This window comes from Panthera tigris, chromosome B3 (assembly GCF_018350195.1).
Source record: "Panthera tigris isolate Pti1 chromosome B3, P.tigris_Pti1_mat1.1, whole genome shotgun sequence".
NCBI lineage: Eukaryota > Metazoa > Chordata > Mammalia > Carnivora > Felidae > Panthera > Panthera tigris.
Window position 1 is genome coordinate 91,093,230 of NC_056665.1, and position 27,367 is coordinate 91,120,596.

The window sequence follows — 27,367 nt, forward strand, 5'->3', positions numbered from 1 at the left end:
CAAATTCTCCTTAGCCACTATCTAGAATCTATAAAAGGACAAGCATCAAATTTGGCCATAATTTGTCAAGAATTTTATTTAGTGAGATGAAGCTTCCGGGGATATCAAATAGTTTAAATATTTTAATTTCAAGGGCAATGGTTTTGCTTTGTTTATTTTTTTATATTGATCAATCAAATGCAGGGGATTATAAGTCTAGATATATCAAAATAAGATTTAGATACGCATAGATATAAATTTAGACAGACAAAAATTTATATGGATAAATAGCTAGATATGTATATAGTTTTTTACTAATACTTAAAAATGTAGGAGCATGATGGGGAAGCTTTCCTTCCTTTTACATATCAGCCTTGAAGTGTTTAAGATCCTTGGTTAGGATTACTAAGAGAAAAATTTCAGAACTGATATCCAACTCTGGTTAATTTGGCTCCAAACTCTTGCTTGTGCCCTGCCATCTCTGGACACTCTGTCTCCCAAGAAGCAAGCTCTAACTATTTTGAGAATATCATCCATATTTTCTTTCTGTTCCAGGGTCCTAGGTATATTATCTCATGAGTTGTTTTTTTTTCCTTTATTGTCATCTAGAGAGTGTATACGTACGTATTAATGGTGGCAGTTGGGCAGGGCTCAGTTGCTACACAAAAGACTCATAGGACCAAAATAATAATTTTTACAAATCTGTGGTTTGTTACAAGAAAATTATACTACATAGCACTTGTTTCTTAAGAAAGAACAATAATCACATTGAAAAGCTATTTCACACCAAGAGTTCAGAGAATCTGAGTATAGTCTCCAACCATCCCTTGGAGGGGCACCATGATGTGCTTTCTCTTTTGGGTCAAGACCACCATCTCATACATACATGGAACCCCATGGAAGCAGAGAGTCCAGTATAGAGTGGAGGCTCAGACTTCTTATATCCTGTAGATCATGTAGGCTTGATTTTACTATGTAGTTGGCCCCAGTGTCAGCACCTTCTTATATATCTCACAGAGGCACCTATAAATCCTCAATCCCTGTTATCAATAAACTATGTTGACAGACTGAAACCAATCTTTATACAAATGGTTATAAGGTAACGATTAATGGAAAGGGTGATGCCTTGATGAGGGGTTGATGTCACAGGTACATCCATTATTTCAGTAAAACGGCTTAGTGCAACTCCAGATCTACTAGAATTAACTCTCATGGCACAATATATATCATAATAATCATATAGTGTCTTTAAACACTTTTTAGCTGATACTGTGCAACTCAACTAAGTGTGTAAAGCTGGTTATTTCTGTCAGATCCCAATCTACCAGTTTGTCCCAGTCCCTAAGATTAACATACCCAATAATCATGAGACTCATATATATGATTTCTTATTTTAATTTTAATACATTTAATTTTAATACATTTTGTTATTTTAATACTTGAGTATTTTTATAGAAATTGTCTAGCCTCCAGCATTTTATCAGCCAGTCCTTTCCCTTTTTTTATTTAAAAAAAAAATTTTTTTTTTAACATTTATTTATTTTTGAGACAGAGAGAGACAGAGCATGAACAGGGGAGGGTCAGAGAGAGGGAGACACAGAATCTGAAACAGGCTCCAGGCTCTGAGCTGTCAGCACAGAGCCCGACGCGGGGCTCGAACCCACGGACCGTGAGATCATGACCTGAGCCGAAGTCGGCCGCTTAACCGACTGAGCCACCCAGGCGCTCCCCTTTTTTTATTTTTATATGAAATGTTATTTGGTACTTCCTTGCATAGATTATGGAATATGAAACTGAAACACACTGAGGCCAACCTTTATTTGTGAAGTAGTGTTGCTTGTTAGTAAGAATGATAAGAATCAGATTTTCTATCTAGCTTCCCAGTGTTTTTCTCAAATGGAAGTATCAATAACTGTCCAGTTGACACATAGATAATATTTTCTTGGAAATACTAATTACGCATAGATCAAAATTAACATAAGAATTTTAATTTAAGTGATTAAATATGCTCCCATAAATTTATTTAATCTTTTAATTTGCAGGGCCAATCTTCTCTATTATCAGTAAATATGTTTAGCTTCTGGAAAAGTATTAGAAGCTTCAGTTGTTAACAAATATATACTAACATATTTGTTGATTACCTATTGCTAGTCTCATTTTCTCTGCTAAATGCTTCTTAACCTGGTGTCTATTGCATTAGCTACCCCCACCCCCCATAGGGGTACATAAAATAATGGCATTGTCTTAGAGTAGATGATACCTTAGTTTCATGAAATACATATATTTAGAAGGAGTTTCTGATGTTAGTTAGGCCAGACCAGCATGTTAGTTGTGTTTGACAGTTTAGTCACAGTTAACTTTTCCTAAAATTCACTCAGCCTCACTCAAAAACTAATGTTCCCTGTGACTTTTTACTGTGCCTCCTCTCGATCTATTCTAATACTATGATAGATTGAATTAGTGTTCACAGTTATCTGGCCCCCTCTCTGTAGACACAGAAAGGCGTGTTCCAGTGTAGTCCATACTAATCAACCTGCAGCTCTAACAGGTTACCAGGATCATACATTTCTGACCACTACCGTGTGAATTGCCTCAACTCCTATTGAAATCAGCCTTGGCCAAATGGCATGCTGGGATGACAGAATGCAAGCTGAAATGATGTACTTTAAGTATCATTGCATTCTTTGCCATTACCTTTTTTCCCTCTGCCACAACAATTGCATGACCCAGCTGAGGATGACTCCTTTATCCTGTGTCCAAGAAAAGACTTTTAGGGCATGTTGGCAGCTGACTCAAAGCAAACATAAAACAAAATCAAGAAATAACTTTATGTGGCAGCCACTGAGATTCGGGAGTTGCTTGTTTCTACAGAAGAATTTAATGAAGATTGACTAATATGAATTCATGTACTAAAATATTTATCTTTTCCTACTTATATGTTAGGCAGTTTTAGCATTCTGAAACAGAGTGGTTAACATGACAGGCAACCCCTTCATGTAGCTTATATTCTTGAAGGAGAAACAAACAATAAATAGAAAGAAAATAAAAATACTATTTCTGAGAACATTAGGTGCTATTGGTAATGTATAGTAAAGTATCTGTGGAACTAAGTAGTGACAGGAATTGAATATGATGATAAGGAAGATACTTCTACAATGCATACATTTTGAACTAAAATCTGAATAAGAAGAAATAAACAATACAAATATCTGAGAGCACAAGCATCTAGGTAGGGTTTACAGAAAATAAAAAGACTAGAAAACAGGGATGGGACATATTAAAAGAATGGGAAAAAAAATCCAGTAACCATAACATGTGATGAGCTAGGAAGGCCATGGTAGAAATGTGTTTGGAAAGGTAGCAGAGGCCAAGTTACATCAGGCCTTGGGTTCAGGAACAGGTGTAGAGTCTATTCCTAGGTGAGTCTACAATAATCCACTCATGTGTAGCATGCTTTTGATATATAACACGTCAGTGCCATCAGTGATACATTAATTGATTTCATTCAAATCATATTTCCTGACCTGTTTGTTTCCTCTCAATTTCATTGTCACCTTGGTTCTTATCTCTTAGGGTATGCCAATGATATGAACTTGGGGATTCCTTCTAAACTACAGTACACCTTCACTCCTCTGACAATATCCCTTTTTATCACTTCACACTCCAGTTCAATCTAACCTCACCTCATTGGACTTTCTCTGGTGCCAACCTCATTGTGGTTAGCAAGCCTGCCTGATGAGTCTTTTTTTTCTTCTGAGAAGTAAATATAAAAGTTGTTATTTTGTTATTTTTTAAATGTTTTCAGTCAAATTCAAGGTTTTATTCAGAGAGGTATTCTCTGTTTGGATGGTGGAGAATCAGTACCTACATTAGTTTTAGGACCAATTATAAAAAAAAAAAAAAAAAAAAAAAAAAAAAAAAAAAAAAAGAGCAACCACCCCTGTCTTCTGCTTATGATTACAATGAATTAGAATCAAATTTCTGTTAGCTCAGGGCATAAAAATAGCTAAACCTTGGCACCAAGGTGGCTCAGTCAGTCAAGTGTCCGACTTCAGCTCAGGTCATGTTCTCGTGGTTGGTGAGTTAAAGCCCTGTCTTGGGCTCTGTGCTAATATCTCAGAGCCTAGAGCCTGCTTCAGATTCTGTGTCTCCCATCTCTTCTGTCTGCTCCTCCCCTTCTTGTGCTTGCTCGCTCGCTCTCTCTCAAAAATAAACATTAAAAAATAGCTAAAATTAAAATAATAGTTTAATTAATTGTAAAAAGATAAGAAAAACGTCTTTAGTCAAAAGTACCTGGATTTGGAGTAAAATTATATTGTTTTCATGTGTGGCCTTTAGCAATTTACTGAATAATTCAGAATATTCATTTCTCCTGTACATAATTTTGGTACAGCAATTTTTGTGTCAATCACGAGTACATGTAGTAGAAACAAAAATTCAAGGCCAGAGAATATATATGTGGAGAAGCAGGATTAAACTAGATAATTTTTATACACGAAGACCATGTTAGTGAAACTAAGACACATGTTTGATTTTGAGCTTCCTAGAAGTAATCTAATTTTTGAGGTCATTATATATATTGATAGGTAATAAGTGCAGATAAAAATTTCAGTACAACACCTGACTTGTTATTGTCATTCAGTAATAGTGTGCATCACTCTTTGTCTACTGTAGAATATTCTCGGTGGTACTGAATATCTCAGTCTGAGAACTCATCACGTTGTAATTTTATATTTCGTGGGAAGATGTAATGGGGGATTAAGTCTATACTGAATTTCAAAATTATTTCTGCTAAAAAAAAAGTATGTTGGTTAACAGATCTCATGTGTTTGTCCAAATAATCTTAAACACATTTTCCAAAAATTTTCACTGATTAGTTAAAAAGTTGGATGGAAATTTCTGTCTAGACCTGGTCCCAATGAGGATGTGCTGTTCACATTATGGCCTGTTCCCCTGGCTAGATCCCTGTGGCTGGCAAGAACTGTAGCACAGCCTGTAGATAACCCCAAATTAGAATTTCCAAATGCTGGCACAAAATGTTCAGTATCTGGCAACCGAGGCTTTTAGGATTTGCTTCTACCTCTTTTCGGTTTTATTTGCAGTATTCCAAATCATTAGATGTCTTTTACTCATATGCTCTTATTTACCTTAAAGCACTCACTTTGCCTGAAATGCATCTTATCATCTGCAATGATAATTTTGCAAGACATAGACACGTTTCCCGAAGCTTATAATAAAAAAATTATACTCTGAACATTGAAGAATTAGTATAAACTCCAAGCATATTGGCAGCCTCTGGCTGACTCAGGAGAGCAAATTCATGGAAGAGGAGCTTGATTCAATTTAGATAGAGGGAAAACTCCTGTTATTATCTATAAAAACATGTTTGGTAGGTACTCCCTCCTGATGGAGGTGGGGTGATAATTAGTAATTTGAGGAAAAGAGTTGCTATAAGCAGGTAAGAAACTGAAATGAAATTCACTTTTGAAGCAACCTAAGCTTTTATGTTTTATTTTATTTTTATTTCATATTTTATTTCTCCCCTTTGTTTTTTATTTTTCTATTGAAAGGCAATTAAAATACATTGCTATATTAGTTACAGGTGTACAACATAATGATTTAACATTTATATACATTTCTCAGTGTGCTTCAAGACAGGTATACTCTTAATTACCTTTATCTGTTTCACTTACCCTCTACCAACTATCTCCCATATGGCAAACATCAATTTGTTCTTTGTATTTAAGTGTCTGGGTTTGTGTGTGTGTGTGTGTGGTTTTTTTGTTGTTGTTCATTTGTTTTGTTAAATTCTAAATACAAGTGAAGTCACCTGGTGTTTGTCTTTCTCTGACTTAATGTCACTTAGCATTGTACCCTCTAGGCCCATCCATGTTGTTGCAAATGGCAGTGTCTCATTTTTTTTTTAATTTGTGTGTGTGTGTGTGTGTGTGTGTGTGTGTATGTGTGTGTGTATACACCATGTCACCATAACTTCTTTCCATTCATTTATGGATGGACACTTGGTTTGCTCCCATATCTTGGCCATTGTAAATGCTGCAATAACCATAGGGGTACATAAATCTTTCCAAAGCACTGTTTCCTTTCTCTTCAGGTAAATACCAGTAGTAGAATTACTGAATTATATGGTAATTTTATTTTTAAGTTTTGAAGAACCTTCATATTGTTTTCCACATTACTCCAAAGAAGATATACATATAGCCAACAGATACATGAAAAGATGTAGGTCACCGGTTCTTATGGGCAATGGGTACATTCCAGTTAATATATTATTCTACATATATATCTTTGTGTAAATACAATAATTGAATGCTTTTGAATTTCAGAGAAATAGAGAACATTTTAATACAGTACACTTCCTAATTCTGCCTGACTTTGTAAATGATTCAAAATGAATACTTCTAAATATATTCCACTAAAATACATAGTCATATCAGAGTTCAAATTTTGGGTTAAAATAAAAAAAAATAGATTGTCTTGAAAATTCTCTGAGCAAAGAGAGTTTAGAAATACAAACAAAGCTTATTTTTGCTTATTTTTGCTTATTTTGCAAGACTACTTGACCTGGGTCATTTCTTGCTTATGACTCTGGAATTCACAAGTAAACTTACACAGTTCCCCAAAATTGACCTAAGGTAATCACTAACCAGTTCTTGGTCATTTATAACTAATCACTGTAAAGAATAAACAGTTCCTGTCTCCTCGCTATATGCTGCTTTATAACAGTTTACCCAAGAGCTTCATCCTGTGTTTATTTTGAGTGCTCTTTGTTTGCGAACTGTATTTTTGGTATGGACACAGTAAACTTTTAAAAATTACTACTTCCTTGATTCACTGGTTTACTTCTGTTATTTCTGAACTTTTGATAGGTATTGTTACTAAGATATTTCTAAATACAGGCAAGTCATCATGTCTTTCTTATAACAATTATATCAGAGTTAGCCATGAAGTTCAAGTGAGATAATATAAGTTATTAGGGTATACAGAGCATACTATTAGCATTCAGTAAATTTTGCCTTTTATTAGTAATCACAATAATCAAAACTAGTTCTAAATAAAACAATTTAAGAACAAAAGAATATATTCTAGCTGAGTTAATAGCCCATGTAAGTCTTTAGCCTGAATAAAAATCGTATGTATAGATACCAGGCATTTTTTAAATGTGACATGTAGAAATATTTAGCCAAGAAAGTTGTATTTATGTTTATTATTTATCCTAAAAGAAGATAATTAAGAATTGCTTTTATGAAAAAACTTTAATTTGTAGTTTTGCAATGTTATATAAAAGTATGTAGATACAAGTGTAATATTAATTTGAAAAATATACGTAAGTATTTGATCAGGAAATAACACAAGGGTTTATCAATGTTTTCTGTACTCATATGTTTAGAATGAAATAACGAAAGGAGGTGAGGGTAAATTCCATTAAATCACATATTGAGATATTTTGGAATGGGTAAAAGGCATGGAGTTAAAACATGTCCTTAGTTCTCCCAGATATTCAAGTAATGTGATCAGGTCTGCTCAATAGAAGCTTCTGCTTTATATTGATAGATATTTCTTTCTTTGATATTTCATTAATCACGACTGACTTTTCATTAATCATGCTATGACAGACAACTCCAATCCATTTTTTAAAGTTAAATTTTGAAAACAACTCCATTTGATAGAGAGTTGCAAGTTGCATCTCTCATGACATTTAGTCATGAAGGGTATTATTGTGCTATTTATCATTGAAAATTGTTATACAAGAAATAGTAAATTTTTTAAGAATCTAATAAACTCACAAAGTTATAGATCAATAATATCTGAAATATTATACAGTTGTTTTAATGTCTGTCAAACTGTAATATACACAACACTGATAATATGCAGAATTTTTTGTGTCACATTGATGAATTATTTATTTGGAAAACCATTTTACATGTATTTGTTAGAAAAAAAATCTGTCTAGAGCAGCAAATCAATAACTTAACAGTTATTATTCCTAGGACATATTTTACATTTTTTAATTGATTTAAAATTTAATATAAAAATACTGGGGCACCTGGGTGGCTTAGTTGGTTGAATATCTGACTCATCATTTTGGCTCGGGTCCTGATCCCAGGGTTGTGAGATCCACCATGTCGGGCTCCATACTGAGCTTATTGATAATACTACAGTAATAGTAAGGGATTTTGACATCCACTTACAGCAATGGACAGAAAATCAAAAAGGAAACAATGACTTTGAATGACATACTGGGTAGGATGAACTCAACATGCATATTCAGAATGTTTCATCCTAAAGCAGCAGAATACACATTATTTTCAAGTGAACATGGGACATTCTCCAGAATATATCACATACTGGGTCAGAAATGAGCCCTCAACAAGTAAAAAAAAAAAAAAAAAATGGGAATCATATCATGCATATTTTCAGACCACAATGCTATGACACTTGAAGTCAATTACAAGAAAAAATTTGGAAAGAACACAAATACATGGAAGTTAAAGAACATCCTACTAATAAACGAATGGATTAACCAAGAAATTAAAAGAGAAATAAAAAAATACATGGAAGCAAACGAAAATGAAAACACTACGGTCCAGAGCCATTGGGATGCAGCAAAGGTAGCCATAAGAGGGAAGTATATAGTAATACAGGACTGTCTAAAGAAGCAAGAAAAGTCTCAAATACAAAACCTAACCTTACACCTAAAACAGGTAGAAAAGGAACAGAAAATAAAGTCTAAAGCCAGCAGAAAGAGGGAAACAAAGATTAGAGCAGAAATAAATGATATGGAAACAAAGTAAAAACAATAGAACAGATCAACCAAACCAAGAGCTGGTTCTTTGAAAAAATTAATAAAATTTATAACCCCCTAGCCAAACTTATCAAAAAGAAAAGAGAAAGTATATCCAAATAAATAAAATCACAATGAAAGAGATCACAACCAACACCACAGAAGAAATAAAATTATAGCATTATGAAAAATCACCTGCCAACAAATTGGGCAATCTGGAAGAAATGGATTAATTCCTATAAACATACAAACTACCCAAACCAAAACAGACAGAAATAGAAAATTTGAACAGACCCATAACCAGAAAAGAAATTGAATCAGTAATCAAAAATCTCCCAATAAATAATTCTATTGTATCTTGGCTATGGTGCTCCCTCATAAGCCATAGAAACAGGGTAAGCCCTATATAAAATCAAACACACTTTGTATTTGACCAGAGAAAGACACCTTTCTATAGAAACATGTCCTGAACCATTCTGTTGTAGCCTTTCGTTTATATCATTTTATAAAGAAGGCAAGAGTAGTTGGGCAGTAGTTCCCAAGCAAGTATGTAGTGAAATATTGCAGCCTGTAATAAGTATCTAAGAGTTTTACATTGTTATCTATTATTTTGTTTTGTTTTTTAAAAAATATTTAATGGATGTCTACGTATGTTATTCAAATTCTGGTACCTGGAGCAGTTCTAGTATAATCACCTGTGGTGATATTTAAAATGCAGTTTCAGGAACCACCCTTCAGCTGCTAAACTAGAATCTCTATGTAATGGACGTGGGCATCCTTAGAATTTCCTCAGCAGGTTGTAAATTACATTGAAAATTAAGTATGAGAATCAGGGATACCTATAGGATATTCTGCTTAGAAATCATCTTAATGATAGTTGGCAGCATGCTTCCTGTTCTTTCTTTTTAATATGTATTTTTATAGAACAAAATTTGCAGATGCTTATGTGCATACTCAGAAGTATTTTCTATTTAAGTTTTTACATTCTCCCTGTTTGCATTGGTCAAAGGATGGGAATGATCAACTTTATTTTCTCTTTGTATCATTCAAGTTCCAATGGAAAGCAGCATGTACAAATTTTATTAACTCATGATTTATTTATGAAAAATAATTTCACAAGTTTGGTTGGAGGAGAATTATAGTGAATAGTTCTCAAACTCAGATTGGTGTTAGTACAACTATCATTATTTTTGGGTCCAAAAGTTGGGAGGGAAAGGCTCAAAATTCAAAAGATAAGAGAATTCTGTAAAACGCACCAACTTGGGAAGAGCAGTGATCTTCTGTGAAGCGAAGCAGCACACACAAGACAGGCTCAAATGGTGAGAATCAGAAAACTATATACTTTGACCTCTTTCTCCTCAATCTCTCTAAACCTGTGCCATGATTCCTCATTTTCTGAACCCAACAGGAAGTCATGGGGCATGTACACTCATTGATGTGATCTATACAGGTAAGGTAACCTGGAAAAGGATAGGATAGGAAAGGGTAGCTCTGGAAGGACACTAAATATATCTAGTGTATTTATCCTCATTATATGCAGATACCATTGCTTTACATATACTTCTGAGTTGTTTAATGATGACAATATTTCTGTAATAGTGTTTTATGTGATATGATTTGTTGTGAAATGGTGTTATGTGAAATGATTTGTACCTAGTACACTGCTGCTGTAATTTGCATGTATTTGTGTTTCAATGTATATTTATACATCAATATAATACACATGTGATGTGTATGTGACCATATGTGAAAAAGCAGAGATTTAAAAAAGGAAAAAAATCATCTGTCACTGTAGGCATTTTTTTCTCATAGAAATACCACCTGGGTTGCCATGTTTTCTTCTCACAATTTCTGGTTCAATTTTTTTTAACGTGTACATCTCCTTTACTAAATTTCAAACATAATACCCCTTCTACTCTTTCTTCTTCACATTTAAGCACATAGACAACTAAATATAGAATGTTTATTAAACATTGTTTTTATGTTTGATTACACACTCATGCATACATACCTAATATATATATATATATATATATATATATATACACACACACATATATATATATAATATATATATATATATATATTCATATGACTGTTTTGATATTCTTATTCATTTCTAATGTAAGTGCCACCTAATAAATGGATTGGTAATTATTTCTAATGACATTTACTTTTTGAATAGTTTGCAAGTTAATATAAACACATTTCAATTTTGTTTGCTTCCTAGGTTAATTGGAAGATTGTACAATTAATTTTTAATGGGGGTTTTATTTCAACAATTATTCCTTACTTCTATTTGCACTCTTTTTCACAGGATACTTACTATAATTTACCTAATCAAAATTTACCTCCTTATTTCATGTTATGACTCTTGTCTCCCCATCAACTGAATCAGGAACCAAGGGAATGTTGACTTTAACATGAGAAAGCAGAAGTAATTTTTCAATTGCTCCAAATAGAGAAGGGCATTTTCCTTAGATCATTGCTACTTGTTCCTGGCTTATGATTAGATTATCTCTGCCACTTTTATGACAACTAATTTACCTACCTGTAAGACATAGCCTTACCCAGGAATCAACTATATCCTTTTAGAGTAAGCAGGGTATAAATTCAGCTATTTTAACCTTTACCAATTCCCAAAATCTAAGTGCTTAAGTTGTCAGACAAACAAAAGGAGGATTTTAAAATATCCATCCCAGGAGATATTTTAGAAGAACATAGAATTACAACTATTTCTGATGTAGGTATATTCATGCTTAGAAACACAGATACTCATTTTAACACTCTTTAAAAAAATATTTTTGTCAGTTGTTTAGAATTTCTTAAAACAAATAATGTAACAGGAAGATATTTATAGAGAACTAGTGTTTAAACACAAATATAATGAAAACCTAATGAAGATATAGGATATTTGCTTGATTAGTGTTGGGTAGTACTGGTAAACTCAAATGTCTTTTAAAAAAGAGACCACTCAGAAGCAAGCATATCATAACCATTTAAATAATAATTTCACTCTATTTAAATAATTTCACTCTATTTAACTTTTAGGTATTGGTGAATTAACCTTGGAATTGTTCAGAATTCTCAGAAGAAAAGTTTGAAAATAGTTTTGAAATACAATATTATCAGATAGTACTACCTAAAGCACACTGTCAGATCCACTTTCAGATCTCTTTCCACTCTCAAAACAAGTAATGCAGAGGCTATGTGTGTGTCAGGGTAGGGGGCATATAGGATGTTTACCTTCCTTTCAATTTTTTTGTGAACTTAAAACTCTTCTAAAAATAGTCTTTAAAATAAAATAAAAAACAGGTAATTATTTATTTAAAATATTTAAAATACATAGTTACAATAAAGATCACAGATTTTTGTCTCATAGGACTAGATGGGAATGGAAATAGAGCTGCAAGCCAGGTAGTAGCCATGGATCGGCTGTGCTCTGTGTCTAAAATTGGGTAAATGGAGTCTTACTCTTGCAGTAGTAATAATAAAAAAGACTGACAAATCACAGGATATGTGGTATTATGCATATATATATATATGTGTATATACATATATATGTATATTTATAGTGTACCCTCTATACCCTGTGTATTTTGTATATACCCTGAAATCTTGCTATAATTGTTAATTAGTTCCAGGGGATTTTTGTCACTGTTGTTTCTGCCTCTTTGGGATTTTCATCATAGACAGAAAATATCTATGAACAAAGGAAGTTTTAATTCTTATTCTTTATTCTTATTTTATATATATATAATTTAAATTATTCCAAAATCACCAGAGAGAAGAGAGAAAAAAGAGAGAGATAAACAAAATAATGATTATAGATAAAATATAGATTATAGATAATGATATATATATATACATATATATATCTTCATAGATATCTTCTGCCTATGATGAAAATCATATATTAGAAATACACACATATATGAATATACATACATATATATATATGTATGTATATATATATATATATATATATATATATATATACACATATATATATATACCTTTTATTTCCTTTCTTTGTTACGTTATCTAGGACTGCCAGTTTGATGTTGTATAAGGTTAGTGGAAGAGACAACCTTTCCTTGTTCTTGATTTTAGCTGGGAACATTTCAGTTCCTCGCTATTGACTGTGAGGTTTTTTTGTAGTTTTTCATAGATGTTTCTTTCTATCAAGGTGAGGAATGTAGCTTCTATTCCTGGATTGCTAAGATTTTTTTGTTGCTTTGTTTTTGTTTTAATCATGAATGAGTGTTGAATTTGTCAAAAGTTTTTCTGAATCTAATAATATAACCAAGTGTTTTTTCTTCTTTAGCTTCTTGATGTTATTTTTTACATTATTTTTGAATATTTAAACTAGCCTTGTTTACATGGAATAACACCTACTTGATCATGTTGCATAATTATCTTTATACATTTCAAGATTCCATTTCTTAATATTTTGTTTTATATTTTTTGCATGTGTACTCATGAGGTATGGTCTGTAGTTTTTCTTTGTAGCGTTGTTTCTTTCTGGTTTTGGTGTTAAGGTAATGTTGGCTTTATAGGATTAGTTAGAGTATTCGCTTTGCTTCTATTTAATGGAAAAATTTGTAGAGCATTGGTATAATTTTTTCCTTTAACGTGTGGTAGAATTTACCAGTTAACATATATGGGCCTTTCTGGTGCTTTCTGTTTGGGAATATTATTAATTTTACTTATTTAGTAGATATGTTCCTATTCAGTCGGTAGACCATGAGACCCTTGATCTCAGGGTCATGAGTTGGAGCCCCAAGTGGGGCATAGAGATTACTTAAAAAAAATAAATAAAGGAACCTATTCATATGTTCTGTGTCTCCTTGTGTGAGTTTGGGCAGATTGTGTCTTTCAAGGAATTGGTCCATTTTATCTATGCTGTCACATTTGTGGGTACAGAGTTATTACATTATAATTTAAATACCTTCTAAAGTGACTTACTAGATACAAAAAATTAAAGACAATTTTCATGTAAATTCCAGTTGGTTAGGGGCGCCTGGGTGGCTCAGTTGGTTAAGCTTCCAGCTTCAGCTCAGGTCATGATCTCATAGCTCATGAGTTCAAGCCCCATGTTGGGGTCTGTGCTGACAGCTCAGAGCCTGAAGCCTGCTTCAGATTCTGTGTCTCTCTGTCTCTCTCCCCTCCCCCCCTCATACTCTGTCTCTCTTTCAAAAATAAATTTAAAAAACTTAAAAATAATAAATTACAGTTGTTTAACATACAGAAAAAATAGGGACAATTTTCTTTTCATAATATTCTTAAAATTATTTTAAAGTCTTTGCTAAGCTAAAAAAACTAGGCATAAATTATAACTTTTAATGAAAGCAATGCTTTTAAATAACACTTGTACAACAAAAGAAAATTGAACTTTTAGTTTATTGCAATTAGTGGTTAAGTGGATGACAAAACTCCTATTGCATATTCAAGATACATATTATATTTCCCATTAAGATCCATAATAATATCTTGATATCAAAGATTATTCAAAATGTAAGATGCTATTTTACTATACTTTGAAAGTCAGATCACGCTTCAAATAGCAGTTCGAGATGATTAAGATTCATAGAGTTGCACAATGGAAATTTTTTTTGTTGTAGCATCAGGTAGGGACTTATACTTCAGATCAAGATGGTGAACAAAGTAATAGACTTATCCTTCTGCTTTAAAAAAATAGAAGAACAAGGAAAAATATAGTCAACCATGTATGCCATCTATTAGAAAATAGGCATTAAATGTCCATAAATTCCCAGAGGAAGGAAGAAAACATGATAGACTCTAGGATTGTAACCATTTACTGCTTAGATGTAGTTTTCAAAAGAAAGAGCTGGAAATTCAGCTGAAAGAGTGTTGGAGAGGAAAGGGATTCAAAGTTGGAATTGTCCAGAAATCTCAAGAGAGATCCCCTAGAATCTTGACCTAAATATTGATCTGTGCCTGAGGGTAAAGTGCCTAACATCCAGGAAGAGACCGTCAGAAAGGAATAGTGCAGAGCTCAGAGAGTTGGGAGTGGTTCATGCTGTCATAAGGAAGATGAGAAAGACATTGAAATGCACAGGCCATGAGGTAAAACATTAAGAGAGGTATGTCTTTAGTAAGATAGCTAAATTGTCCTTAAATTATAAGCCTTTCTTGATCTACACTAAAGAAAATTTATAAACAAGTTTGGAAAGTATCTTATAGATTTATTTCCAAACAAAATTCAGTACAACTTAAAGGAGTTACAACAAAATTCAGGATCAACGATGTAAAATTCATAGTCTACCATCTTATCAAAACTTACGAGTCACAAAAATAAGGTGTGAAATATGGCTTGTGACCTAGAGAGGAATAAGTCAGTAAGCATGAACATATATTTAATTGACGGTACAATCTGGAAAAGGAAATCAAAACAGTAATTATGAATAGTCTACAAATGTTCAAGAAAGTAGAGGGAACTAGGACTACAATGAAGAGAATAAAATGGATGATACAAAAATGACACACACTGCTCCAGTATTCTTACTGGACTTACTCTTTGTTTTAATTATTATTGATAGAATGGTGGTGTTTACTCTGATTATTTTATAGGCTATAAGATTTGCTACATATATATTGATACTCTGTTATTCAGTACATAAATATTTAGGACATTTACGTCTTCTTACTTACTTGACCACCTTATCATTGGGAAATGACCATCATCATTCCTTATGACATTCTTTGTTTTGAAATGAGTTATTCTGATGTTAATATAGCCACTTCAGTGTCCTTGTTTCAATAATGTTAGCAGGTTATATTTTCCCATCTTTTTATTTTTAATCAATTTTAATCAATTGATATTTAAGTTTTAGTAAGCAGAATATATCTGGATGCAGCTTTTGTATCCAATTTGAAAAACATCTCCCATTTTATTGGGTTGTTTGCTATTTACATCCAAAGTGACTATTGATATGGCTTGGTATATATCTACTATCTTGTTGGTTTTCTTTTTGTTCTATTTGTTTTTCTTAGTTCTTTCTGTTTTGCTTTTTTTTTCCTATTGAGTTTAAAATAATCTGCAAGTAAGTTACTGGAACTAATGAGAGGATTTGGCAAGATCAAAAGGACATATTTTCAATATATAAAAATAAAAAATATATATACACACACTATTAATGCACAACTAGAAAAATAATATAAAAACTAATGCCTTCTAGCTTAAGATATTTGTAATATGTATAATAATTAGTATAATGTATTATAAGGTATACTATATATTATCACTATTAGTATAATATATTAGTGTAAGGTATAGTATAAAGCTTATCCTATAGTATCAAAAACATATCCTCATGATTAATTCTAACTATATGCAAAATTTCTATACTGAAATTACATATTATATATATATATGTATATGTAAGTATATATATATACATATATAAGGATATATGTATAAATATATAAACTACATATTATATTTATATTTAAGGAATTTAAAATGCCTATATAGCTGGAAAAAATTCTTATAATTTAGTAACATGACTAAGAAGATTTTAAAATGGGCAATATATTTAAACCATCATTTTTCTAAAAAAAGTACATGTACCAATCATCATAATTCAAATAATCATCACAAAACACCACCATTATAATTGTATAAACTATAAGTTTATTGCTAACTTAAAATAGCAGACAATATCATTTACTAGAATCCTTCACTTGATAATTTTTTCACACCATATTTTGTCTATACAGACATTGCAGTTAGCAAGTTGTATATATCATATTACAATTTCACCTAAAATTAGCACCTATGATATAGTTTAAAGTTAGAGGGTTTTTTCACATTAAAAATATAACATAAAATATTGATATCTAATGTATGAGGTGAAAGACTCATAAGCTTTAATCACCAGTTTCTACTTCATGTATTTATCAATTGATTTAATAAATACCTGTCAAACACCCACCATATACTAGGCAATGTTCCAACACTAAGAATACATCAGGGAATACAACAGACAAAATGACTCTGATCATATCAAATTTAGGGTTTAGTTGGGTGAGGGAGACAAAAGTCAACCATGAACAGGTAAAAGGGAATAGGGCGATGCTGTGATCTTGAATAGGAGTTTACAGAAAGCCTGGGATGGAATTTGAAGGATAGCCAGAAGAAGTGCTGATTAGTGCAAATGTTGAAGTTCCAAACAGAACTTTCTCCTGCTGAAAAATTTCAGTGACAGAGGTGGCTCACATTTGATAAAAGTTGTGATTGTTTAAATGTAGAAATGTAGAAATTGAATGCTTGATTTTAACAATATTAATGTAATTCAGTAAGTTCCTGTACTGCCTTCTTATTGCAGATTGTGGGGCTCTGCTCTTTCAACTACCGTCTCCTCTTACAAGTGTAGAATGTTAATTATTTCAGTAGATTTGCCTCTTTTCATTTTAATATGGTAATCATGATCATCATTATTAATGTGAATTTATTCTGAGGGCAACTGGAGTAAAATCCCATGTGGGATGTTTAAATTCTCTCATTTGTAAGTTCAAGTAGAAGGTAAAAATGACCAACTATTCCATTAAACTGCTATAACCTAAGGCAAGCTGTTCTGAAATCACTGGGAGAGAGTTAACTACCAAAATAAAGGTGAAGCCCTCTTAGTCACATTTCTCTGGATACACATGAATACATCTTCTTCAGAATTAAGACTAAAGCTGTAACTTCTGAACCACAAATGGCTATAGAAATGCCTGCTATTCCATTTATAGTCTCAGAAGTGGTAAATTTACGAGTATGTCACTTCATTATGTTTGCAGTGTAATGGATGAATTTTTAATGCTATATATTGTTTGGAAATTGGTTCTGCTATAAATTTCTGAGCATTTATTCTACAAATCTTATATATTGGGACTTACCATGAATTCTTTATGATAAAGTGTTACACAGAAATTTTAAGTCCCAGCTTCATTTATATATTTTATATTTTAAATAATGTAATTTATATTTATAATTACAATAGCATATTTCAAACCGTGTGTGCTTGATAGGATTTTCAGTTTTTACGTACCGCAATATTTTGTAGAAGTGAAAATGAGCAATTAAGTATGATAAGCTAACCTAAATTTGTTACGTATTAACCTTTCAGGTCTACATGAAATTTTTATAAGTGCTATGATAACAGACAGATAGACCCTTTGCGTAAGACTCTAACTATGGCTGAGCACTAAATTGCTAAATGCTTGCGCTTCATTTCTAGGATTTTCATGTGGGTTATCATAGTCATTGTTGCTACTACTGTCGGTGTTGAAGGTGGTGGTGATGGTGATAATAGTATTTTGATTCCTTTTAGGCTTTTGTTAGAAAGCAGAACATTCCAGCCGGGCGCTCTTCCCTTTTTAGGTACTGAAAAAAGCTAGCATGGGATGTTAACTGAAAATGCCAACAGTATTTAACCTGAACTATAAAGACATTCGTTTCAATATTTCATGTCATTATCTTCATACTCATAAGATCCAAAGTCCCCTTTCACTCTGATTGCATATGTATAATCAAAGAGAAAGATAAATTTTCCAATGTTTTTATGTCTTTTGTTTTAAAAAGAATACAATGCTAAAGCAACACAAAAGCTGAGCAGAAGTAAGAGTAAATAATCAGGTTTTTTTTTTTTTCCCTTGGGAATATAAGAGGAGTAGAGGACAGTATAAAATCAGTAATTTAACTTATTGCAAAATGAGTAGAGATAAGAGAGAGAAAAGAGAGATGAGCATGAAAATAATGATTAAAGTCTGATCGTAGAGAGGAGATTATTTATTTTAAGTGCGTTTATTCTTTGAGAAATATGTTCACCTGATACAAAATTCAAAAATTATAAGCGTATAAAATGAAAAGTGTCCCTCCCTGATCCCCAGTCACTCAGTTTCTCTACCTGATGGCCACCCATGTTTTTCAGCTTTCAGATATACACTGTACCAATACAATGATAGACACATATATTACGCTTTTATTTTCTTATTGAAAAGGTGGCATGGTTTGCATATTACAATTTGTTTTACAATTCACACCATATCTTATAAATCCTCCCATATCAACACAGAAAGATCTTGTATTTCAAAAGCATTTAGGGGCACCTGGATGGCTCAGTCGGTTAAGCAACAGCCTCTTGATTTCAGCTCAGGTCATGATCTCCACGTTTGTGAGATAGAGCCCAACTTTGGGCTCTATGTTGGGAGTGGAGTCTGCTTGGGATTCTGTCTCTCCTGCTCCCTCTGCCACTCTCCCGTACACACCTTCTCTCTCTCAAAATAACTACATGTAGTTAAAAAAAGATAAAAGCATGTATATTTGGGTTTGTGTTTCATACCCTATTAATACTATATTGTTGGATTTTTTGCTTATCATTTTAAAGGAACTTGCATATGTTAAAGAAATCAGTTTTTTATTTGTTATATGAGTTGGAACAATTTTACTAGGTATTATGCCATTTTTGCCAGACAAAATTGCTTTAAAGTTTAGTTGGTCAAAATTATTAATATATGTAATTCTACTCTTTTGTATCTTATATTTATAAAAGCCTTTTCCATTCTTAAAATAATGCTGATACCAAAATATCTCATGAGTTATTTTAACGCATAAAGAGTCTTTTTATACAGTTGTACTTTTGACACATGGTATTAATTTTGTGTAAGTTTAAAGGAGTGAATCCAACTTACCTTGTTTTTAGATACATATGAAATTATGCTCAAACTATTTACTAATAACCTTTCTTTTGTCATCATATTTTAAATGTTACTTCTAATGTATAATAAATCTCATATTTACTTGGGTATATTTTCTGACTTTCTACTCTTTTCCATTGATCTTTTCAACTAGTATGTGTAGCTCTTAAATATATGTTAATATTTTGAAAAGGTAGGCTTGTACCACCTTGTTATTAATTTTTTGAAAACCACATTAGCTAATATTGATTTTAATTTATTTACATGATTTTTTTAAAAAATTAACCTGATTAGTTTTAAAAAGTTGTAGTATTAAATGTATAGTTTAACATAAGTAGAATTGATATGAGTTTGTCTTTCTACTCAGTCACCTGGAATCCTTTCCATTATTTTCCATATTTGGAGTGGGGGGATCAGTATTGAGACAGTTTTTATATTTTAATACTTGGCTTATTTGATTTTACAGATACTTAAGTATTATTGTAAATGAGGATTTTTCTCATTATGTCTTTTAAATGGTTGGTTTCTATAGATATAATGAGACTATTTTTAAATCTTATTTACGTTAACTACTTTTATATATTTTGTTTTAGTTCATTTCCTTAGATTTTCCAAGTATACAACTTTGAAACAACAATAAATATCAAGACTTTTTAGGGAATGTAGGAAAAGACATGCTCATCCTGGCACAAGCTAAAGTGTGTTTAAGAACCAACCATCATATGCTGGGAGGGTACATCTTGTATATAGCATGAGCAGGACCAGAAGTCACAGAAAAGCTGAACTAACAGATATCCAGACCTCCTTGTCTTTGCAATTTTCAGCAGTATGAAACAAGGATACATTAATATACCCAACTCCAAATTTGTTTTTGTAATTTATTACACAGTCTTTGGAAATTTTCTAATAATTTAGAATAGATTTGCTTGACATATTATTCTTTTTGATAATATCCTTAGTTTAGAATGTATGTATTTAATATTTATATTAGTATGAAATATACAGAATTGGTATTTTGTTAGTCATTATATTTTAAAACCACTTTCAAATGTAGTTTTAATATTAAGGTAAACTATATTAATCCGAAAAATAAGATTTTTACAAATATATATTTAATTTCAGTCAAATAAACATCACTGTGTAAATATACTGTGATTTTATTGTTGAAGTGATTTAAATAGGAGCAAATTTCAGTTTAAAGAATTGTTTTAGATTGATTGGCATTATTGAATAAAGTGAGCGTTAGACATTTATGGCCCTTCCTCCCTCCCTTCCCCGCCCCCCCTTGCCTCTTGCCTCTTGCCTCATGCCTGTTGCCTCTTCCCTTTCCTTCCTTTTTTTTGTCAACTTAGCTAAAAACTCTTCCAACTATCACACTAGAAGCTAGAAATTTCAGACACTTGCTTTCCTCACCCCTTTTATGTCTAGAATACAAGTACCAGATCCTACTTTAGCAGAAGCTTTAGGGAAAAGCAGGAAGGGGCATACTCCATCTGGCATATATGGCAAGAGAGAATATGTCTTCGCTCAGTTTCTAGGGGCAGGAGTGATTCTGACACTAATAATACCTAGTATTATCATTAGGTGACCCTAACTGCAGGGTCCAGATGTGGGAGGTTATTGTGTAACCTATGACATTGGTTTGTGTGTCAGACTAGTTCTACAACACAGTCCAAAAGTGGTATTCCTGACTGTCGTTTGAAACCTAAATCTCTGGTCCTTTACTGATTCTATGAACTTTCAACCATCCTCTAATAAATTACCATCTCTCATAATTTAACTGTTAATTTAATTGGAACATAACTGTTCCAACTGCTTTCGTTAAAAAGTGCTAAATATCTGTACTGTAAATCAGTACTTCTTAACCTTTGCACTATTGAAAGCTCAGAGCAGATTATTCATTTTTGGGAGCTAGTGAGTTGCTGTCCTCTACGTTATGGGATATTTATCAGCCTTTACCTACCAGTGCCAGTAGCATATTCCCATTTGTGAAAATCAAAATGTTTCAAAGACATTGTCGCATGTCTCCTGAGACAGAATAGCCCTCACCTCAATTGAGAAACACTACTACAAATATATTGATAGTTAACAGAAAGGAAAATTGGATGATATGATACATACTGTGAAATTTTTTTCATTAAATAGGTTTCTACTTCAGTAAATAAATATGAAAATATAATCATTGAGAATCATATAATCATGAGGGTAAAATTAATTAAAATATTTATAAAATTTAATCTAAAATATATGTATTATTAAAGGAAAACAGGTGAGATACACTGTATCTCTCAGAGTAAAATTAAATCTAAATTCTCCAGTGAGTAGTTCAGAGAATGTTCTTTGGCATTCCTAGGATTATCATTAGAGATTTAACAGTAACAGAAATAATTGCCAAGAATATTAAATCAATATTTTATGCTCTTTGTTCCTCAATTATGTGCCTATTTGCACAAAATATTTCCAGTTTATTTCCAATCCCTAAGTGTATTTTTATTTGTATTAACACTCTGTTAGTGACTTAACCTTACCATATATTTGAACATTGGATCATTTCCGTTTTTTTCTCACTATTATAATAACATGAATAATTTCATTCATTGTACTTTTCTATACTTTCCATATTTGAATTTATTTCCTCACAATAGAATATCCAAAGTAAATCGTCAGATTAATAAATTTAGACTATTTAAAGATCTTAAAACAATCTGTATAAGTGTACATTAATAATAGTGTTATTCCAGTTCAAGTCTACAAACAATATATAAGAATTTCTACTTTACTATGACCTTAGTATAATTAGATCGTTTTCTATTGTTTACAGCAGGTGACTGACTCATTATGTAAATGTTTTTGGTTAGACACCAGAATAATACAGTACAATCAAATTATGAAGTCCAGCAGATGTTTTAAGAGATTAACAAACCTCTTGTGGAATCCAGCTCTTCAATACATCTATCAGTAAATTTTATATGGATAAATTATATATATGCATAAATATTTTGTGTAAAACTATATTTATATATTTTATATTTATAAATATACATATTTTAAAATTTTTAATCTTTATATTAGAAAGAGCATGAGTTGGGGAGGGGCAGAGAGAAAGGAAGACACAGAATCTGAAGCAGGCTCCAGGCTCCGAGCTGTCAGCACAGAGCCAGATGCATGGCTCAAACCTATGAAATGTGTGATCATGACCTGAATGGAAGGCTGAAGTCAGGCACTCACCCAATTGAGTGACCTAGGCGTCCATATATATACATATATACATACGTGTATATATATACATATATATACGTATGTATATATGTATATATATGTATGGAGCACACACACACACAGAAATATTAATGGTTCTTTGGTTTGCTGTTTTTATCTTAAATAATGTTTTATTTAATGTTTGTTTATTTTGAGAAAGAGAGTGCGTACCCGAGCTCCATGTTGTCAGCGCAGTTCATCATCTTGAATTAAAACAACAACAACAACAACAACAAAAGCACAATATCAACAGTGAGAGAAATCCAGTCTCTCTATAAACGGAGGCCCTTCATAATTTGAAATGAGTTGTGAACATTTGAGAAAGAAACTTTACTTCTCAGTTTAATTGCTTTTTATGTCAATCTCTATTCATATCCAAGACTATAACATCTTGAATTCATTTTGCCTGCTGACATGAGAGTTGACAACTTAGAGACATTTATTTTTTGTGTGTGTGGTAATGTATACATAGCATAACATTTACATCGTGCCCATTTTTCAGTGTACAGATTTGTGGCATTGAGCATATTCACATTGCTGTGTAACTATCACCATCATTCTTATCCAGAATTTGTCTTCTCCAATCAAATGCTAACTCCCTTTAACTCTCCCCCTATCCCTTGGCACTGCCATTCTACCTTCTGCCTCTATGAATTTGTTACTCTAGGAACCTTGTAAAATCAGTCATACAATCACAATTTCCTTTTGTGGTTACCTTAAATCACTTATCTAATATTTTCAATGGTGTAGCATGTGTAAGAACTGTCTTCCCTTTTAAGACTGAAAAATACATATATCACATTTGGTTTGCCATTCATCTGTTGGATACTTAAGTTACTATGAGCATTCGGCTTACGAATAGTGCTGTTATGAGCATGAGTATACAAACATCATGTTTGAGTCTCTGCCTTTACTAATTGTGGAGATATATCCAGAAGTAGAATTGTTGGATCATCGACAGACATCCTTTTAATTCATCATTTTTGCAAGTTATTTTCTTGATTTAAAGAGCACAGTATATCTCTTTTTTATACTATAGAAAAGTTTACCACTTCTCTAAAGACAACACAAAGTTCTTGACTAAATGGGGGTGGAAGTGTATTTACTTACTTATTTACTTAGCTAACTTATTATCTATTACTATATATTACTTAGCTATTATTACTTACTAATCAGTAATTAGTAAGTAATATATAGCACTCTTTCAAAAGAAATTGACAGCCAGGTGTTCATATCTTGACTCACTGGGAATATATTTAATTAGGTTATTCTCTTAGTTCAACATCCTTCAGACTAACTTTTTGGGTAAAAATAACTTAGTTTAGATACCTGTTTTGACTGATGTTAAAAAGATACAACTTTATTTGGCCAATTTGCTATTATGGAAAAGGTCAGAAATGGATAATCAAAACCACTTTCCAATAAAGCAGGGGGTTAGTGCTGGAAAGGAATAACAAAGCATGGTCAACCAATGCGGAAACTGGCAGTCACATGAAAATATTATTTGAAAATCATTCTTTTAATATTATCTTCATACAGATTGATTTTGGAAAATGAAAAACACAGATAATGTGTTGTCTCAGGGCCAACTTGGGTTCAGGTCATGATCTCATGGTCTGTGAGTTGGAGCCCCGCGTCAGGCTCTGTGCTAACAGCTCAGAGCCTGGAGCCTGCTTCAGATTCTGGGTCTCCCTCATCCTCTGCCTCTCCCCACTCATATTCTGTGTGTGTATGTATGTCTCAAAAATAAACATTCAAAAATTTAAAAAAAAAAAAGAAAGAAAATGGCAATTATCAATACATCCATTGCCCAGTGTTAGCCACTATTAACTATTTGGCATATTTTTTCTAGTCATTGTTATATAGACTTAAAGAAATTAAAATTAACCCAAGTGGATAAAACATATGTATTCTTTATCCATCATTTAAAAAGTAGAAAAGGTACAGATAAAAATTATGTAGTAATTTTAGTGTTCGATAATAATCCTTGTTATAGTTCATTGAATCTCTCTCTGCAGATTGTAACAAATATATCTGTTACAATGAAATTTTACTTTGAAGTGCTATTTACAACTTAAAAATACTACTATGTCATAGCACCTGGATGGCTCAGTCGGTTAAAGTTCCGACTTCATATCAGGTCATGATCTCAAATTTCGTTGAGTTCGAGCCCCGTGGTGGGCTCTGTGCTGACAGCTCAGAGCCTGGAGCCTGCTTTGGATTCTTTGTCTCCTCTCTCTGCCCCTGCCTTGCTCATGCTCTCTCTCACTCTCAAAAATAAACATTAAAAATAAATAAATAAATAAATAAATAAACAAACAAACAAACACATACATACATACACACACACACACACACATGCTGTGCTGAATTCCATCTATAAAAACAAGAAAGTAAAATTGAAAGAAACTTTTAATTCAGATAAATATATGTTGAAAATGGAGTTAGTTTCCTAGCTATATGATTTAGTTTCAGTAGGACTGATCGGCTCCAAGCTATTTAGGATAAGGACATTAGAATTCTTATATTTGATCCAATTTCCTCTGTCTCATTTGTTGTTAGTCATAGGTTTACAATGTCATTTATAGTGTTAACGTTTCTGTTCCACATCTAACATTTCTGTTTTGATTTATTTTCTACATTAAATTTACTATTCATTAGTTCTTTTACCATTTTTTCTATTTTCCACAGTTCAACTATAATTAGCTAAATATTTTAAATTTATTTTTAAAAATAAGTTTAGTATAAAGTTTGAGCCCCGGTTTAACAGATATACAGCTTATATATATGGTGATTTAATAAACAATAAAAGAGGTATTTTAATTTAATTTGGGGAATATAACTATTTAACTATTGAAGCATTTGAGTAGACATTTTCACAATAAATTTAGATTCATTCCTTCCCCATATACCAAGATAAAATTAACATGTATGGAGAATTTTATCGTAAATAGAATTTGTTGTACAAATGATTGGAATATATATTTTAACTTTGGAGTGGGGAAGCTTTTTCCCCTATACAGAAACTATTGGATAAAAATACGAAATACTTTCAAATGCAGAGAAAATACCATTTGTGAAATACCATTTGTAAAATTTAAAGCTGAATTTAAATATTTATGATACATATAACAACAGAATATATGCAGATATTATGATAAACGTTTTTAGAAAACAACCAATGGAATATGGACATTCACTGACTCTATTCACCAAATATCCATCTCTGTGTTAGACTCTCGTAGGATGGCACTTTATTTCCACTTGGATTAAATAAGATTATGTGATTTGAATTGGACAGGAAAATGTGTACAGAAGTGATGTGTATCATCTCTGAGCTGAAATTTTTGGCTCAACTGCATCCTCAACCCTCTATTTCAGTGGTCATGGAAATACATGTGAAGATTGAATGTTGGTCAGCCTGTATTCCTCATAGCCTATTATCAGCAAAGTTCTCAACTCATTGGTGATGTTTGGCATAGTCAACAAACAAATCTTTCTTTCTATAGACACTTGAATTATAAACCAGGCATTGAAAAAAATATATTAGAGTATAACTAGTCCTTCCTGATTGATACAGTTTCTAATAGAAGACTCAACAAAAGACAAGCCATCGAAAGTGCATTACATGTATTTTAGAACATCTTGAAATCAGTCCACATTTCAGTGTATTGTGTAATCTAGTAAAAGGATAAATGTACTACTTATGGAGCAAAAACTAGAATTAACTCACTCTTGAATAGGAATATATTCATAGATAGGGTAAACTAACATCTTTACATCTTTTGTCTGCCAGTATCACTTAAAAAGGAATGATAGACGGGGTCACACTATAGATTGAAAGGCAGTATTGAATTAAACAAAGTGAAAAGTCTGTTTTAAATTGAAGAGACAGAACAAGTCATTACATGTGCTAGAAAATCCTTATGGTAACTCTGATGGGTAATTACGACATTCCTTTATCCCCTTCCTGAATTTTAGAGCTATCTGAAAATATCCTGATGTTCAGAGACAAGTAAATCCTTTTTTGAGGATACTTTTTCTCAGTTATATCACTCAGAGGAAATCCCATGTGCATTGTGTTTCAGAGTAATGGAGAAAAATTAAAAATTTCCCTAATCAGCCAAGGATCTTTACTAGAAGATAGATTACTAAAGTTTACACTTTGTTTTCTTTTCAGGATTAAAGTCCTTTAAACTGCAGAAGTATTAGATCACTGCGAATTTATCAACAAAACAAAGTAAGGAGACTCTTTCAAACAATCACCTCATAATTTTTCTTAAATAACTGAAGAAGCAAGTTGTAAGCTCAGCTACTATATATGCAAAAGGTAAATATATAATTTAATTGCTTTCTGCTGTATTTGTATTAACTACTTAGAAACAGTGACAGATAAACCACAACATACATGTATTTGTATAGAGAGAGATTCTAATTACTTATAATTATGAACATTTCACTGTTTAATTTTCATATATATATATATATATATATATTTTTTGGTATATATATTCAAACTTTCATGGAATTTAAAAAACAAGAAAAGATAAACAAGTCAAAACATACCAGTGAGAGTCATCTCTGATTTTGATTCTTTTTGATATTTCATCTTGAGATAAT

The 27,367-nt window shown here is 32.0% G+C and overlaps 1 long non-coding RNA gene across 1 annotated transcript in view; it reads left to right on the forward strand.

Annotated features, from left to right (window-relative positions):
* LOC102951644 overlaps positions 1–27,367 on the forward strand; it is a 117,993-nt gene that overhangs the window by 26,286 nt on the left and 64,340 nt on the right. The window contains exon 2 of the long non-coding RNA XR_006218211.1: positions 26,928–27,077. This is a non-coding gene — a long non-coding RNA (uncharacterized LOC102951644). The remainder of the gene's footprint in view (positions 1–26,927; positions 27,078–27,367) is intronic.